The sequence below is a fragment of the Ascaphus truei genome, chromosome 14 (genome assembly GCF_040206685.1).
Source record: "Ascaphus truei isolate aAscTru1 chromosome 14, aAscTru1.hap1, whole genome shotgun sequence".
Classification (NCBI taxonomy): Eukaryota; Metazoa; Chordata; class Amphibia; order Anura; family Ascaphidae; genus Ascaphus; species Ascaphus truei.
Window position 1 is genome coordinate 40,891,553 of NC_134496.1, and position 15,623 is coordinate 40,907,175.

Genomic DNA, 15,623 nt, shown 5'->3' on the forward strand with positions numbered 1-15,623 from the left:
ATGAATTACATTGGGACTGCACCGTGTCTCCCAGACTCCTGATTTTCAAGCCCAGATATCCCCAACTAATTTCCCACACGTATATAAGGTTCCCCAAGTTGTATACTTTATTAAAGTATGGCTCAGAGGGTGTTATACTGCTTGTATAAAATCCATGCAGTCAGCCTAAGCATTTGCATAGGAGACATGATGTCTACCTATCCATCTGGCCTAAAAGGGAATCCAGACGTGGAGGTGTTTAGCCATTTGGTAGCAAGCAGGGGCAGAGGTAAAGGCCCTAACAGCCATTTGGGTTCTGTCAGATTCTACAGAGACTTCCATGCAGATAGCCATGCTCCTTTCTCTGACATCAGCCAGATGAGCCCTGCTCTGATTGGTATATCTGTATTCTCCTGCACAATGTTTATAAATTAATCTTCCTAGATATATACTACAATGGTGTATTGTGCCTCATATGCAGGATGGGTGGGTTGGGTGGTGGGGGAGAGGTGTGTGTGTGGGGGGAGGGGGTTGGGGGGAACTGTGCATACAAAATTGCTAACATCCATACATTACACTATAATGTAATACACTACCACATTCCCACCCCCCTAGTTCCAGCCCTGATGCCTCATAGGCTTTAATTGAGTTATAGCAAGCTGGTTCATAAAGGATCCAGCTCTATTCATGCTTTGTCCCTTAACCTGGAATTTTTGGTTGGCACAGCAATGATACGACATGGGGCAGCCACGTGACGAAACAACACTTGATTTCCCTACAGTGATAGCAGGGAGGATTCCCATCTATTAGTTTCATTGCTTACTGGTCTAGCTAATATGGAGAACTCTTTATATACTGTTCATATGGCTATTCCTGGTCTGCCCAGTGCTGACTGCATTAACTGACATTGGGGTGAGTCTTTTTCTGCAAAACGCGGCAACCGGCATGTTTTTAATGCTTTACATTTGTTACATCTTATTTTGTATTTTTTTGTGTGGTAAGTTTTTTGATGGTTGATAATTACATGTGATAATATTTGTTACATTTTCCCTCCGCGTGCTGTGTGGAGGATTCTGTTTCTGCTTTTGAGCTTTGCATTTTTATCTGCTGCTGGTGAAATAGCTTTAGTGCTGCAAATAACATCAACCTTTTTCATGCAACACCATGCAATTAAGCTGGAGGCCTTTTCAGCAGAGAATGTGTTAGGTTTTGGCATAAGAACAGACTATCCTGCAATACCCAACACAGATATTATTCAGAATCCAGGAATCAATTAGATGCAACTGTATATGCTTACATGGTTATCGTGATTTAAAGTCATGGCAGCTAGCTGATAAGCATGGCTGTCCAGAGCTTCCCCGTGGGACCAGGACTAGAGTTTCCACTGGGGCTTCTTCCGTGTTGACAGCCTTGAGAGATGCCCCCTCTGTCTATCACATTCCCCCCCTTCTCACACACCTCCTGGCTCTCTCACCCCTCTCTATTTCTCACCTTTCTTACACTCTCTCCTCTCCCCCTCCCCCAATACGAGCCTATTCCATTAAAAAAAGCAGTCTAAAATATCTTGGAGCAGCCATCGACTAATGATTGAGGTTTTTAATGACAAAGTAATTTAAAGTCCTAACGTCCTGCTGGTTTTAGGATATGTTCCTCTGGCTTTATTTGCAGGAAACACATTTCTCAATATCTTCGCTATTAGTGTCCTTCCAAAACCTACCACTTGAATATAACCACCGACTATGGATGCTTGTAAAGTTCCAAATAAAAATACCGCTTGTGAGCAAATTCACGTCGCCGGGTCGGCAACCCTGCCTTTCCCCATTATCTCTTAGCATACAGTGCTTCCACTGCAGCCGGGGATTCTGGGCAATGATATGCAAATGAGCACACAATGTCACCGTTTGCGTCTGGTCCATTTTAACATGGAGCCCTTTAAACTTATGCATGCCGCATTACACATTTTTAAAGCACAGCCTGGGTTAAAGAATGAAAAAAATCCCACAATGACAATCATGGGCCTTTCATGTGTATTTCATAGTTTTTACAACGAAATATAAATTACTGTAAAATATATTGCTGCCGGTGGGAGACCATATTTTTCTCATTACATTCGTGTACATTAACATCGTTTATCAATTTATAAGCCATAGTTAACTGCAATTGCGATATGTGGAGACACACGGCTCAACCTGTTGGCTGATAATGTTACAGTTCTCCCAAAATAAAATTTTAACTGAAAAATGTAAAACTGCACTATGCAATTATCTCCATTCGAAATGGCAACTTACTATAACTATTACTGAAGTGGGAAAATCCTGTTTGAGATACAATGTAAGCGCCTTGTGATCTTGTTCAAGTCAATTTATCTCTTGATTCAGACTTAACAACAAAAGATTGTCAGTTTTTGAAACAATCCTTGAGGACTGAAGTTGTGGACCTCTGCTATAGATCAGCGGTGCGCAAAGTGGGGGCGCAAGATTTTTCGGGGGGGGGCACGGCATTGCAGGGGCCCCGTGCTCTTCCCCCAAGGCATTTAAATTAAATGCCGGGGGATCGCGTAAGGCCCCTGCAACTCTAACCTTACCCTCACTCTGTCGGCGTCGGGACTCGTGTCCATGGCAATGCGGTGTCAAATGAGCCACGTGGTCATGTGCCATGATGTCACGCGCGTCAAATGACGTTGCGGGTCACGTGATGTGAAGTCACATGACCCTGCGGCGCCATTTGACACCGCGCGAGGCAAGGGGGGGTGCACCCCCAGAGCAGAACAGGCAGAGGGGGCGCTGCAAAAAAAGTCTGCACCCCTGCTATAGATGATGAAACAATATTTGTTATTATCATTGTTATTAAAGAGAAAATATAGCTTATCGCATTGAAATAATCATGAACCAGACAGGGTTGCATTGTACAGCTTGGACAAATTAGGAACCGCTTGTGATAGGAGAATTTATAATCAGCGGTATGTACAGTACCTGGAATACGGGAAGTAACTTTTAGATAGAAACAGAAGGCATGTTGGCATTTATCAGTGGGAAGTAGATCATAGCAGGTGAGTAACACTGCCTGGATTGTCAGAACACATTGTCATAGGTTTCTATGGGCTATAGAAGACGGCCAGGAGGATATTAAATTGTACCCAAGAGACCTGATATACAGTAGGTATAAAAGTCTTAATTTGGGCTTGTTTCCCAATTGTTAAGATGAGTACTTTTGAAAATGGCTTGTAATTGGTAATATCACTAGAGATTATTTTCTGAGAGGTACTGTAACATCCTCTAATAAACGTTGCAGGATTCATTACCAAGCTACATTTTGTCTTTATTCTTCTTCACTACATTAACCCAATTTATTTCCCTATTTCTGCCTTTTATGGAACTATGAAAAAAAAACGTATGCCATTTTGATGTAGGCCAAACCTCTTTTCATATTTGCCATCTCATTCCAGGGTGCCAGAGGAAAATAAAGCACCAATAATAGATGTAACATATTTATTAAAGTGTTTGATACAAATCTGATTTTTGTTTTCAGTGTTGTATCCATTTGGCAATATGAACATAAAATGTAATTAAGTTGCACATTACAACAGTTAAAGAAACTGCAGACTACCAGGTTTATTGCTATTTTGCTACATACTGTATTTAACTAGTGTTGTGCAGTTTGTGCTTCAATGTGTCTAATTTTTTTTCTCATCTCAATGTATTATAATGGTGAGAAGGTGCAGTTCAGTGTGGAGTCTGCTGGTGTCATTCTGTCACCATGATACAGAATTGGTACACCGTGTGTTTCTATTGAAGCATTTAATACATTCTTTCTGTAATTTTTGTCTTGGAAGTAATGAGGCCTGACAGCTTTGGCTTGTGCACGATAACAATCCCACACTGGTATCTTTAAAATTCTGCATTGCCAAATTCATAAGGGAAGAAATGACTTCTGCAAAATGACAGTAAACATGCTTCATTTTAGAAGACATTTGTGGTTAACAACCTGAAACAATCGAGTGTTTTCTGAGCTACAGCTAAACTAATTTGGGTTACATTAAATGTACCGATCTGGTAGCTAAACCACTTTTTTTTTTTGAAGAAGCACGGAAGGATCCTCTCTTTAATTATCGTGTATCTCAGCAAAAATTATATTTTTGGTTACATTGGAATACATATACAAATGATAACATCTTTTGACTGCATTGTAACGGTTGTCAAGTTGCCATTCACATATATCATTTACAAACAGGTTTAAACACCAGATGTCAGTGAATGGAAATGGCATTGAAATTGTGCAATTCGATTTTTATTTCATAAAACCTAAATCTTACACATTTTTATATGAGGGGAAGTTATCGGATTTGAAAGAAAAGCAAACCACATTTGTTTATGGTACTTTATGTAGATGGGAAGGAGCGGCTCAGTGAGTACAGACACTGACTGGCACTGAACTTGAAGCAGGGGAACCTGGTTCAATTCCCGGTGTCGGCTCTTTGTGACCTTGGGCAAGTCACTTTATCTCCCTGTGCCTCAGGCACCAAAAACATAGATTGTAAGCTCCACGGGGCAGGGACTGTGCCTACAAAATGTCTCTATAAAGCGCTATGTAAAAATAGCAGTGCTATACAAGAACAAACAATTATTATTATTAGTTGACACTGTTGGGGACAGTTATATTGTATTTATTTGCTGCCATGTAGGAGTCACCCACCCCCTTTTTATATTCACTTGATTTATAAGCAATTGTTTGCTCACTACTCCCTTGGTCAATATGCTACAATTTGCAAAGCATAGATCAACGTTAGCTTATTGCTAACTGTGCATTAACAACTTCCTATCATTTTACATAGAGACCTCATGGTGATATCCAAGTGACTCACTGTTGTGAACTGTGGACAGCTATTGACAATTAGTGAATACCACACAATGGCCCATTCTTACTAAGTAGTGCTATCTCATGACACTTTCTGGTCTGCGGAAGACACCATGGGGCCCATTTATTTGAACGGTCAGTAAGGTTTCTTCTGTCACTGGAAGGTATATTGTGGCATAGCACCATTTAGTAAAGATGACATTTTCCCCCTCGATGAAGAAGAGCCAGTTCATTAAACTGAAATAGATATTTAAAAAAAAGAGATAAGCCATTGCATGTCAGATTTCTGATGGCAAGTACTCTGAATTTAGAATTTGTGATAGGAGGAATTACAAAGTCCAACCTCTGCATGAATATAAAGAGAGAAGTGAAGAGTGTGAGACAGCCATGTATGTAACAAGACCTTGCTCGCTGGGCTGTGAAATGACAGCACAGCTCCTTCTCTAGGATAGCCAAGTTTAGGTTGATGTTTAATTGGGTGAGTGTGACTGATTGCCTGGCTGGAAAGGAATGGTGATTATCATAGAAATGAATATTTCCGTACCTATTGCAGAGTCTGTGTTATTGTCTGTTCAGTCTTTTCAGACAGAAGAAAGTCTCTCTGGAGAGGATGAAGGCGGCGATGGATTGGGAAAGGAGATTATGGACTTTTCGATTTAAGGATGACTGAAAACACACTGCATGATAACTTGCCTTTTTAATGGAGTTTTGACATTGACGGTTTGAAGCCTCATTCCCTTAATGGTAGTCGTAGGGTGTCACAATTTTACAACACCGACCTGATTTCTACATGATTCAATGTTATATTCAGTAAGATAATTGTAGGTACAAACAGCACATGGTAAGAAATTAATAATTAGGAATAATTAGGATAGTAATTACAATAGAAGGCTGTCTCTAAGCAGATAAAAAAATGACCTGCAGATGTTATTGCTTCCGTAAACGTGACGTGTTGCGATAACGCTGGTGCGCTATTTCATGGTGCTCAACTCCAGTCCTCAAGCCTCCCCAACAGGTCAAGTTTTAAGGATATTCAAGTTTCAGTACGTGTGACTGAGCCGCCGATTGAGCCACCTGTGCTGAAGCAGGGACTGATTAAGCCACCTGGGCTGAAGCAGAGATATCCTTAAAACCTGACCTGTTGGGGTGATCTTGAGGACTGGAATTGAGCACCTCGCCACTATTTAACAGTAGTGCTTTTGAAAACATTTCGCAAAGAGAACACACTTGTTTTTAATGTGATATTTGGTGCGTTAACGGGGGTAATAACGTATGCTCTATCTGTAAATATTGTAATTTATCTAACCGTACAATAGAATGAAAGGCCCTTAAGGAATTAGAACAATGTGATGATGTAATATTCAAACCCTCTGACAAAGGAGGAATTATTGACATATGACTAAACTATCCAACAAGGAGTGTTCCAACCGCATCTGGGGGAAACCGATGGGACGATTTGAGGAAGTGGTGGACAATGATTAATAAAAGTACATCAGAATCAAAATATCACTTAATCACAATATATCTATGTAGTTTTGAAGATCCCTAAGAACAGTAGGGCCCCCCCAGGTTCTTGTACAAGGCCTATGTGAACCGCTGTGCCAACTCATTGATTCGGTATTAAAGCCGAATGTGGAAACTCTGTACCTGCAAGTACTGGACATGGACAACGTTCTTTTTAAAATAAACGACTCACCTATAGACTCGGGGACTCTACTTGTCACATATGTTGTAGAATCCCTATATGCTAGAATACATTGCAAATTTGGAATGGCACTATAGAATATTTCTTACATTTAGACTACATAATGTGGACCATTTACACAAATGTATTTCTAGGATGGTAGCAGAATGAGGAGGTAATTACAAATGACCTGAGTGAATACTCCAAACACATACTCTTTTATGTAGGGATGAGCAGAACTGTCAAAATCCGTCTCCCCCAAACTTTCCCTGCAAAATCCGTTCCGTGGTGTAAAATCCATTGATGGATTGTTCCAGTTTCAATCCGTACGGATGAATCCAAAACCACCATTGTCTACAATCCGGATGGATTTTTAAGAATCCAATTCGTGGATTCCAAAACCCATTGTTGGATTGTTAAAAATCCTAACATGGATTATTAATCCACCATAAAGATTGTCAATGATTAAAGAAAAAAAAAAAATCCGGAAAAGACGAATCGCCCTTTTTGAGATTGATCCGCAGAAATCTAAGAACCAAAGCAACCAACCAGTCAAAACGATCCAATACGGATCCAAATTCGCAAAAACTTCTCTACTCCTATGGCTGAGATTCATAAACAATGTGTTACTACTCTGGGGTGGCACTCAGGAAAAATATGAACAATTTATTAGGATTCTCAATAATAATATCCTTAGCATTCGTCTATCGTCGAAATATTGGCTACTTCAAATAATGTTATGGATTTAACTATATCTATAAGTTTTAGGGTGAATTAAACACATATTTATATTAAAATAAGATAGAAACAAATAAATTGTTGCACTTTACAAGTGACCACTCCAAACATTAGATTAGGGAAATACCAGTTAGTGAGTTCCTTAGAGTCCACCATAATCGCTTTTGATGACACAAGAAGACCTAAGAAATGTGGCTATAGTGAACATTCTATAAATAAAGGCTTTTGTAGAAGAAGTAAGTCTGACACTTACGAAACGTGTAGGATAGCTGCAGTTGGTTTATATGCTCTGATTATACCCTCCAACTATCTGCCAGACTACCTAGACCGTGGTATTTACTGAACACTTAGACGTCCTGATCATTTGGCAGCTGCCTGACGGCGCTCGTTCGTGACGTCAGTGTTTGCCACAAGGGTCGAAGTGTAAGTCATTCTAGAGCGGTTTGAGTTTGGTAGGGTGTTTGGAGTTCCCCTAAATTTGTATAGTGAAGTACCCCTCCCCCCCCGAACGAGCGGAGGAGTGCGGGATAGAGGTGGAGAAGGACGGGATCCGCTGCCTGGCTCGTGGAGAGAAGGAGAAATCAGGAATTGCCTCTATTGTGTACCGGTGTATTCTGAGATCTTGGATCCCTGATGTACTTCATAGTGGTAACATGTCCCTAACATGTACTGCCTGATTTATTCAATTTAAGTGTACGTGCGATACTTACCTACCTGCAAATATTTAATACAATTACATTTAATACACTATGAGTTGTGCACTGTTTTTCTATTTTTTGTTTAACTTTTGTAGAGTTAGCCTTATAATACTCAAAAAGAAAATAGATAAAGAACAAGGTATAGATACAGTATAGGAGCACACAACCCTAACTGGAATGCCATTTGAACTATCTTGAATAAGTGTTGGCACATAGGAACTAATAATGACCTGATACATTCCATAGAGATTCAAATCCAGATGACATCTAGGAGCCCCACCAACCTATGACTGGTAACTAGCCATTATTTATTATATGATTGATGCAATGAGGGTATTTTGCGATCATACCCATGTGGAGGCTGTAAAGCTTGTTTTAATATTAAATCTACCAGCGTGTTTCAGGATAGTTCTGACTATAAACACTACACAATATTAAAGTACATTGAACGCAATACTACTATTGTCTTCTACTCTTTTAGATGTCCATATAGACTAATATAAGTATGCATTATGATGAGACCACTAAAGAATAGAATAATGGAACCTTTAAACAATGTAAAAATGCAGAAAGTGATCTAAAGAAAGGAAAGCATCTTCTATCAGTGGACATTATCTTTTGAAATATAAAGTTGACAGGTCTGTGGTATATATAGAGAGAACCTGGGAATGAGAGGTCTCTTGCAATAATGAATAGGCATTACTTTGTAGATAGAGTCACTGGATATTTTATTTAGAGAACATCAAGAACAGAAATCAAAACAAGGAAGGAGTGTAAAACAATATAACCACACCATAAACGTGCTCAAGGTCAATGCTGAGAGGTACACATAAAAAAAAATATGTTGGTGGTGCTATTACCCAGACATCCCAACATGAAAAAGGGGGAGAAAGAAACCAGAATACAACAAGACATATAGGGATCCCCTCTGCTAAAAAGAAGGAAAGAAGAAGGTTATAGGGTTAATAAAAACCTTCTATCCCAAAAACAATCATACAAAAATATCAGCATGTGATATGGGCTCAAATATAAAGAAATAAGCATTTATTGAACACACAATTTAACCCAAACTATAACATTCATATAGTAATAAAAAAACAACCACATGGTCAGTTCCCAAGTTAATAAATGTATAATCTCGAGATAATATGCAATAACATGCATGGATCAGAATACAATGATGACTAAATCCTTAGTCAAAGGTCAGAAAGATCAAAATATATGATCTAATTGTACAGTGTGACCGCCTTCAAAGTTACATCAATATTACTTCAATCTATCCACCTTTCAAACACAGTTCCAGTGTGCACTGATCATGCTAAATTATAGCCTGTGTGAGACATATTTGGATCATCAGTCATAGTGCTGTCCTCTCTATAATATTGTTATGCCAGGTAAAGTCAGTGTAAAAGGAGCGAGGCGGTGCTGCTAGGCATAGGTACACTTATTGCTGTCATTCCACTTGTGTTCAGCCTCCCCAACCTATTTCCTTTTCTTTGCTTAAAATAACTTTTACATCAGCAGAACAGTCAGAAATATCCAGAGGTGGCTAAACTGGACACAGACCTGGGTACGGTCCCCAAACATTCAGCCTGTTCCACAGATCCCTTTGCTTACATCAGGTGAAGTCACAGCTAATCTTAGCACTTCAGCTTTTTGTCTCTGTCACAACATAGGGTGTACATGCTACCTTCTTAATTCTGTGCACAGCTCACTCCCTCAGAGCTCTTAGGGGACTCATGGTGGGTGCGAGCCCCCCCACCCCATTCCCCCACTCTGCGGGACTTCCGCATTGCCTCCCTTTGCTCCTCTTCTCCCTGCTGGCAGCTATCGATTTAATCCTGGGGGGAGGAGCTAGTGATATACTAAGGAAGGGGGGTTATATGTATGGGGAAAAAAAACTAGGAGAGAGTGAAGATTCCAGCCCACCCTCCCTAAGTTTGTATTTCATATTATGATATAACTCTTTTGATGTTCTTTATTTCTGTACCTTTAGACAAAAAAAAAAAAAGAATTAAATTATAATAATGATGATAATAAAAGAAAAAAGGGGTTGATACTAATTTGTATTTTGTTAGCAGTAGGCAGGTGGTGGGCCTGTCAGGCTCAGAGACACTAAGAGGTATAAGGATACCTCATATAATGGCTCCCGCATTGGGGCAGTTGGAATAATTACGTGTAACAGCCTTTCCCTATCCCTATGGGAAATAGTTGTAATTACAGTACTGGTGATACCTGTTTGACCTACAGAAGGCCTGAGCCTCCACTCATGGGGAGCCTGGGGTGACAGAGTGTTCTCTCTCTCTCTGGTGCAGCGCCTCCCCCTATGAGGATCCCAGATAGCGGGGTGGCTCCTCATAGGAACACGTATACATTTATGGTATACCCCAATAATACAACACAACAGGATTATATAATAACTCCTTTACTTCTGTGGTCCCACAGTAGGCCCGAATATTACTCACAGTCACAATATACAATAACAACAATAATAACAATAGAAATGCCCTGGGGTAGCTAGCCCAAGTAATACATAGGGTGCTTGGGCACCTATACCCTGGTGTCCAGCGAACAACCCTTCCCAATCTGTGTATGAGGGCAGCTCTACCCTCCTCCTTGCGCTGGTGCACAGGTACCTTCCTGGTTGCGGCCTAACCAGGGAGTACTCCAGACAAGCTGTGGTCAGCGACTGGGTCCCACGGAGCAGGGTCTCCGACAGCAGCCCCTCACACCCGGATGCTGCACGAGACTGCTGATGCTGAAGAACTCCTCTGCTGCTTGGATCCTGCTCCTCTGTGATACCTTGCTACAGGGAGGTCCCTAATGATATGGCCAGCCCTGCACACTCCACTACAGTGAGGGGAATGCCTGGGGCCTAGAGGGATATGTCTTTGGCCTAGTTCAGGAGCTTGCCATCACCCCGGACACTACCTCACTTCTGAAGGCTCCGGATCAACTTCCACTAACACTCCTCTGTCCCGCGGAGGACTCCTGCTTCTTAGAACCTCTCCTTCCGGTATCGCCAACTCCAAGATGGCTGCCACACCACACATCGCAATTGGTTGAGTGGCTGCGCCAACCACAACCTGGCCGACGCAATTTTGCTGCTTTTCCTGAGCAACGGAGCTGATCTCCCTGCAGGAGGTAAGAAGGGGGATCCCTGTAACATACGCTACATCTGGTATGGTGAGCAGTGGAAGTCACGAGCTACAGCGATGGCGCTGGGGGCTCTGTACTATGTTTAGTAGTCACGAACCACGGCAATGGCGTTGGGGGCTCGTATTACAGGTGGGAGTCACAAACCACGGCAATGCCGTTGGGGGGCTCTGTACTACAGTTGCCTGGCAGGTGGTAAAAAAGAGTTGATAAAACTCATGTTAAAATATTAATAAAGCTATGGCCTTGTTTATCCCCAAACACAATGTGTCTGTCATTATTTGGGGGGAGCGGGGGAGAGAGAACAGGTTGGCGCATAACACGCCATGTGGATTTTGATCTGGCCGGGTGCTAGTGCACCGAAGGTACAAAACTGGCTTAACTCTGGCTGTGCTGTCAAATTTTTTTTATTTAGACTCTGTTCAACTTCTGGAACTAAATAAGGAGCACTGCTTCTATAGTTTTGTTTGAAGTTATTTTCAATGAATAGTTTTATTATTTATTTTGGGTCACATGACTCTAGAAACGGGTATAATGGACCACAACACTCCCATCAACGTAACCTGATGCAGCTACACAGGCAAAATGTGCGTTGGGCCGCAAGTCACTGCAATGACGGCAAAAAGGAGCGACTAATGGGCAATATAGCATCACACTGTACTGTGCTGACAACAAAAACTGAAGAAACTAGCGCACCACCAGGAGTGGGTCCCAAACAAATGTGTTTAAAAATGTCTTCTTTATTCAGTCCATCTAAAAGTGGAGTTTAACACCCTCCTACGCGTTTCATGTAAAGATACACTTTATCAAGAAATTTTTAAACACATTTGTTTGGGACCCACTCTTGGTGGTGCGCTAGTTTCTTCCTTTTTTGTTCTCTGAGACCAGCATCTCTTCATCTGGCTGCACGCCTAACAGGACACTGTAAAGGGGCATTTATGAGTACTATTCTTCATTCTCTTTGAATATTTATTGTGAGTCCAGGAACCATCACAATGAGGGTTTCATTGGGGTGTTCAACCTTATACCTTGCCCTTTAGGGATCATTGGTCCATCTGGGGACTTTACTACAAGCATTATCTCATATATATATACCCCCTTGTCCTATCCTGTCCATTTGCTTATTGCATACATTTCTATACTGAAGGGATTCAGCGTTGGAGCACCTTTGTCACTTAAATCGTTGGATTGTGCTGACAACAAGCCTGGGCTCTAGCAGAGACTAAACGCCAATACCTGCATCGCATCCATGGGCGTTACAGCTTTATAAAACCTGCAAATACCGGGAAACCAGTGCGTATGGCACTAACATGAGTGATGAGTCAGATATCCTCTGATATGCTCAAACTGCTGAGTACAGCAGTAATTACATTGAAAACTCTCTGATTTGTGTGCCTTACACTTTTCATCTGCACAGATTTACATTCTTTCATCAAGAAATGTGGTTGTTTATTTTGCTGTTTAATTTTTGCAATTCTCTGCAGAGATTTATCTAGTTTGTAATTTGAGTGTTTTTTTCTTGGATAGGGATACAGCTGTCTCTTACAGGGGGGCTTTTGTACCATTCTGATATTACAATATGCCATATATTATGATCTGAGAATTTTCATCTTGAAGGTATCCAGTTTACCTAGACAACACTGGGGTAAAAGATTGTTAAAAGGTGTTTTGTCACGTACACTGGCGACACACTTTATTCGAGCTCGGCTAGTCCCACGAATTCGGGTATACCCGGGTGTATTGAGGTTTGTGACTGTTTTCTGCCCGAGTGCATTGAGTTATTTTCCGGCAGGGATTGAAGCATTTTATTCCCGTTGGCTGCAATACTGCACAGTACATATATATATACTGCATTACAATTCATGAATTTATGCCATCTGGTAGACACGCGAAGCATTGCAGCCTATTAAATCCTAATCATTATCATTTAACAGATCAGCCGCCCATCAGCCAGGCATGAACCCAGGCTGGGAAGGCAAACGCAACGGGGCTTGTCAGAGGTGAGGAGCGGCGCATTCCAGGTATCTGCCAGGTACAAACCGGGTATTTGCTCGAATAAAGTGTGTCGGTGCAGTATACACAAGGTATGCTAATTACATTGTTTTATAATTTATGCATGCGTTCTGTGCGAGTTTATTATTTGATGTGTATTTGTTTTTTTTTCTTTTTTTTTAATTATTATTTAGACGACGTAAGTCTTTGCATATTTTATTTTATTTTTGTATATTAATGGACGTTGGGTAGCGCTTTGGAAAGCGCAATTTGTCCCATGTTATCAGCTGTATGTCTATCTAGCATGGAGACTAGGCAGACAGACAGCTGATAACATGGGACAAATTGTATCCTTACTGCAAAAAGATCAGGGTGCTTTCTTTACTATTAATCTGATGCACCTCTCAAAATTAATATAACGTTAAAATGCCACAGGTTTGAACTAAAACGGAGCTCCTGCTATATTTAAAATGAAATAGAGTTTGAATTTATAAAGAAATTCCTTTTCTTCACAAAAAAAAATGTTTGATGTCCGAGTTTAGATTATTATAAGAATTGTTCATTTTGGGTCTTGTTTTAAACTCTTCTACGAGGTTGGAGTTAAAATGTATTGCTCCCGTGTATTAAGGTGTTTTTGTTTGTTTTTTTAGCTCGTTTTACCCTATTTCTACTAATTATAAACTGTTGTATGCCTAATTACTGTACATAAACTTACATGGAATGTGTAAAACAATTAGAGCAAAAATCGCAATCTGTGTAACAAGTACCTTAATTGTAGTCACACATTCTTTTACACATATATAAATACATAACAAGTTTTCACACACTGTAGCTGTACTAGAGTTGGTATAATTAGACTTTCCAATGTGTTAAAGTGTTAAAACTACACGTTCTAAGTATATCCAAGTGTAAGCATTTCAGTACAAAATATAAATTGGCCTCTCTTCTATATAACAAGCCCCCATTTAAACAAAAAATCAAAATGTAGGATTAAAAATCCCCATCTTTATAAACATTATTGAAGACAAATATATAGTAGATGTATATATATATATGTGTGTATATATAAATATATATATGTGCGTGTATATACTGTATATATATGTGTGCGTATATGTGTGTGTGTGTGTGTGTGTGTGTGTATATATATATATATATATATATGTATATATATATATATATATATATGATACACAAAGAAGCCTGCAACAGACCTATATCAATAAACTGTGCTAAAACCAGTTCAATGAGGTCTAAGTAATACCACCACTGGCGGTGCTGGGGATCGGAATAACATGAAAACCAACACAGAAAAAAAGATAGCACTCTAGCATACAAAAGTAACAAAATTTATTGATCACAAATACAAATAAACATACATGGGTTAAAAGGGAGCGGTGGTGTCCTACCGTCTGTAGGATAGTACTGAAACTCCTTAAAGACAAACATAACAAGCCGGAATAAGCTGTTACTGAATTTAAATTAGTCTAGGAGGAGAGCATATTACTGAACTATAATGTAGACACAAAATAGTGGTACTGAATGCTTAGCACATGAAAATAACTGCACCAAGGGGTAATTAGAGTGTAGAAGCAAACAATGTTTGCCTCTTACAACTCTGACCGGCTGGTCAGTAATTACTGAAATAACAACCCCTGTATTGAATCCGTGTGTGCATAACAGCAAAAATATGCAATAAAGATGAATATAATTTGGCACACACAGAGGTTAACTAGTTGACAGGTAATAAGCAACAAAGTCAAAGCAAGATGCAAGAAATACTTAGCATGAGTCCAGCAGTAAAGAGTGTCCACAAATAAGAAGAGTAATCAAAAGTTCAGTGATGGTGAGTCGCAGCCGCAACCGCCACAGTGCGCATGCTCCCTGTATGATGGGAGCGTCGGGCGGAACCACGTGATGCGGCAGGAAGAAATGATGACAGCAGGGGGCACCACCGATCCAGGGGAGACAAACAAGCCCCGACGTGCACGTTTCGCCACCTGCCCCAGGTATATGGGCTCATTGACTTCAATGGAGATTCCTCAATGCCGGCCTCGAAGAACAGGTTGGCAGCCATCCAAACCGCAGACCGCAAAAGCGGATACAATGTCTTTGAAAAGAGTTTAATCACTTCGGTCAAGTTCAAAGATAATTGGCGTGGGAATCTTAAGTTCTAGGGCCCCTGGGAATAAAATTCTTTTTGCCCCTAGCCCCTAGGGACCCCCACACACGACCCCCACCGGGTCCGGGAATGAGGGACCCCCGTAAAGGGTCAAGGGGAGAAGGAGGGTTGCACCATTGAATCTAATGGCGGCGTGTGCCATGCATTGTCTATGGCAGTGCCGGCCATTGATTCCAATGGGGAAAAGCCATGTGGCATGAAAACGACTAAGTGTAAAATGCTGAAAAATGTAAGTCCATATCTCCGGTTCTGGAATGACCAGAGGTATGGGATTTGGGTGGCATGTAGCCAAGGTTCCGGCTTTAATGCATGCCCCTTCCCAGCCCTCTCAGACCAACCA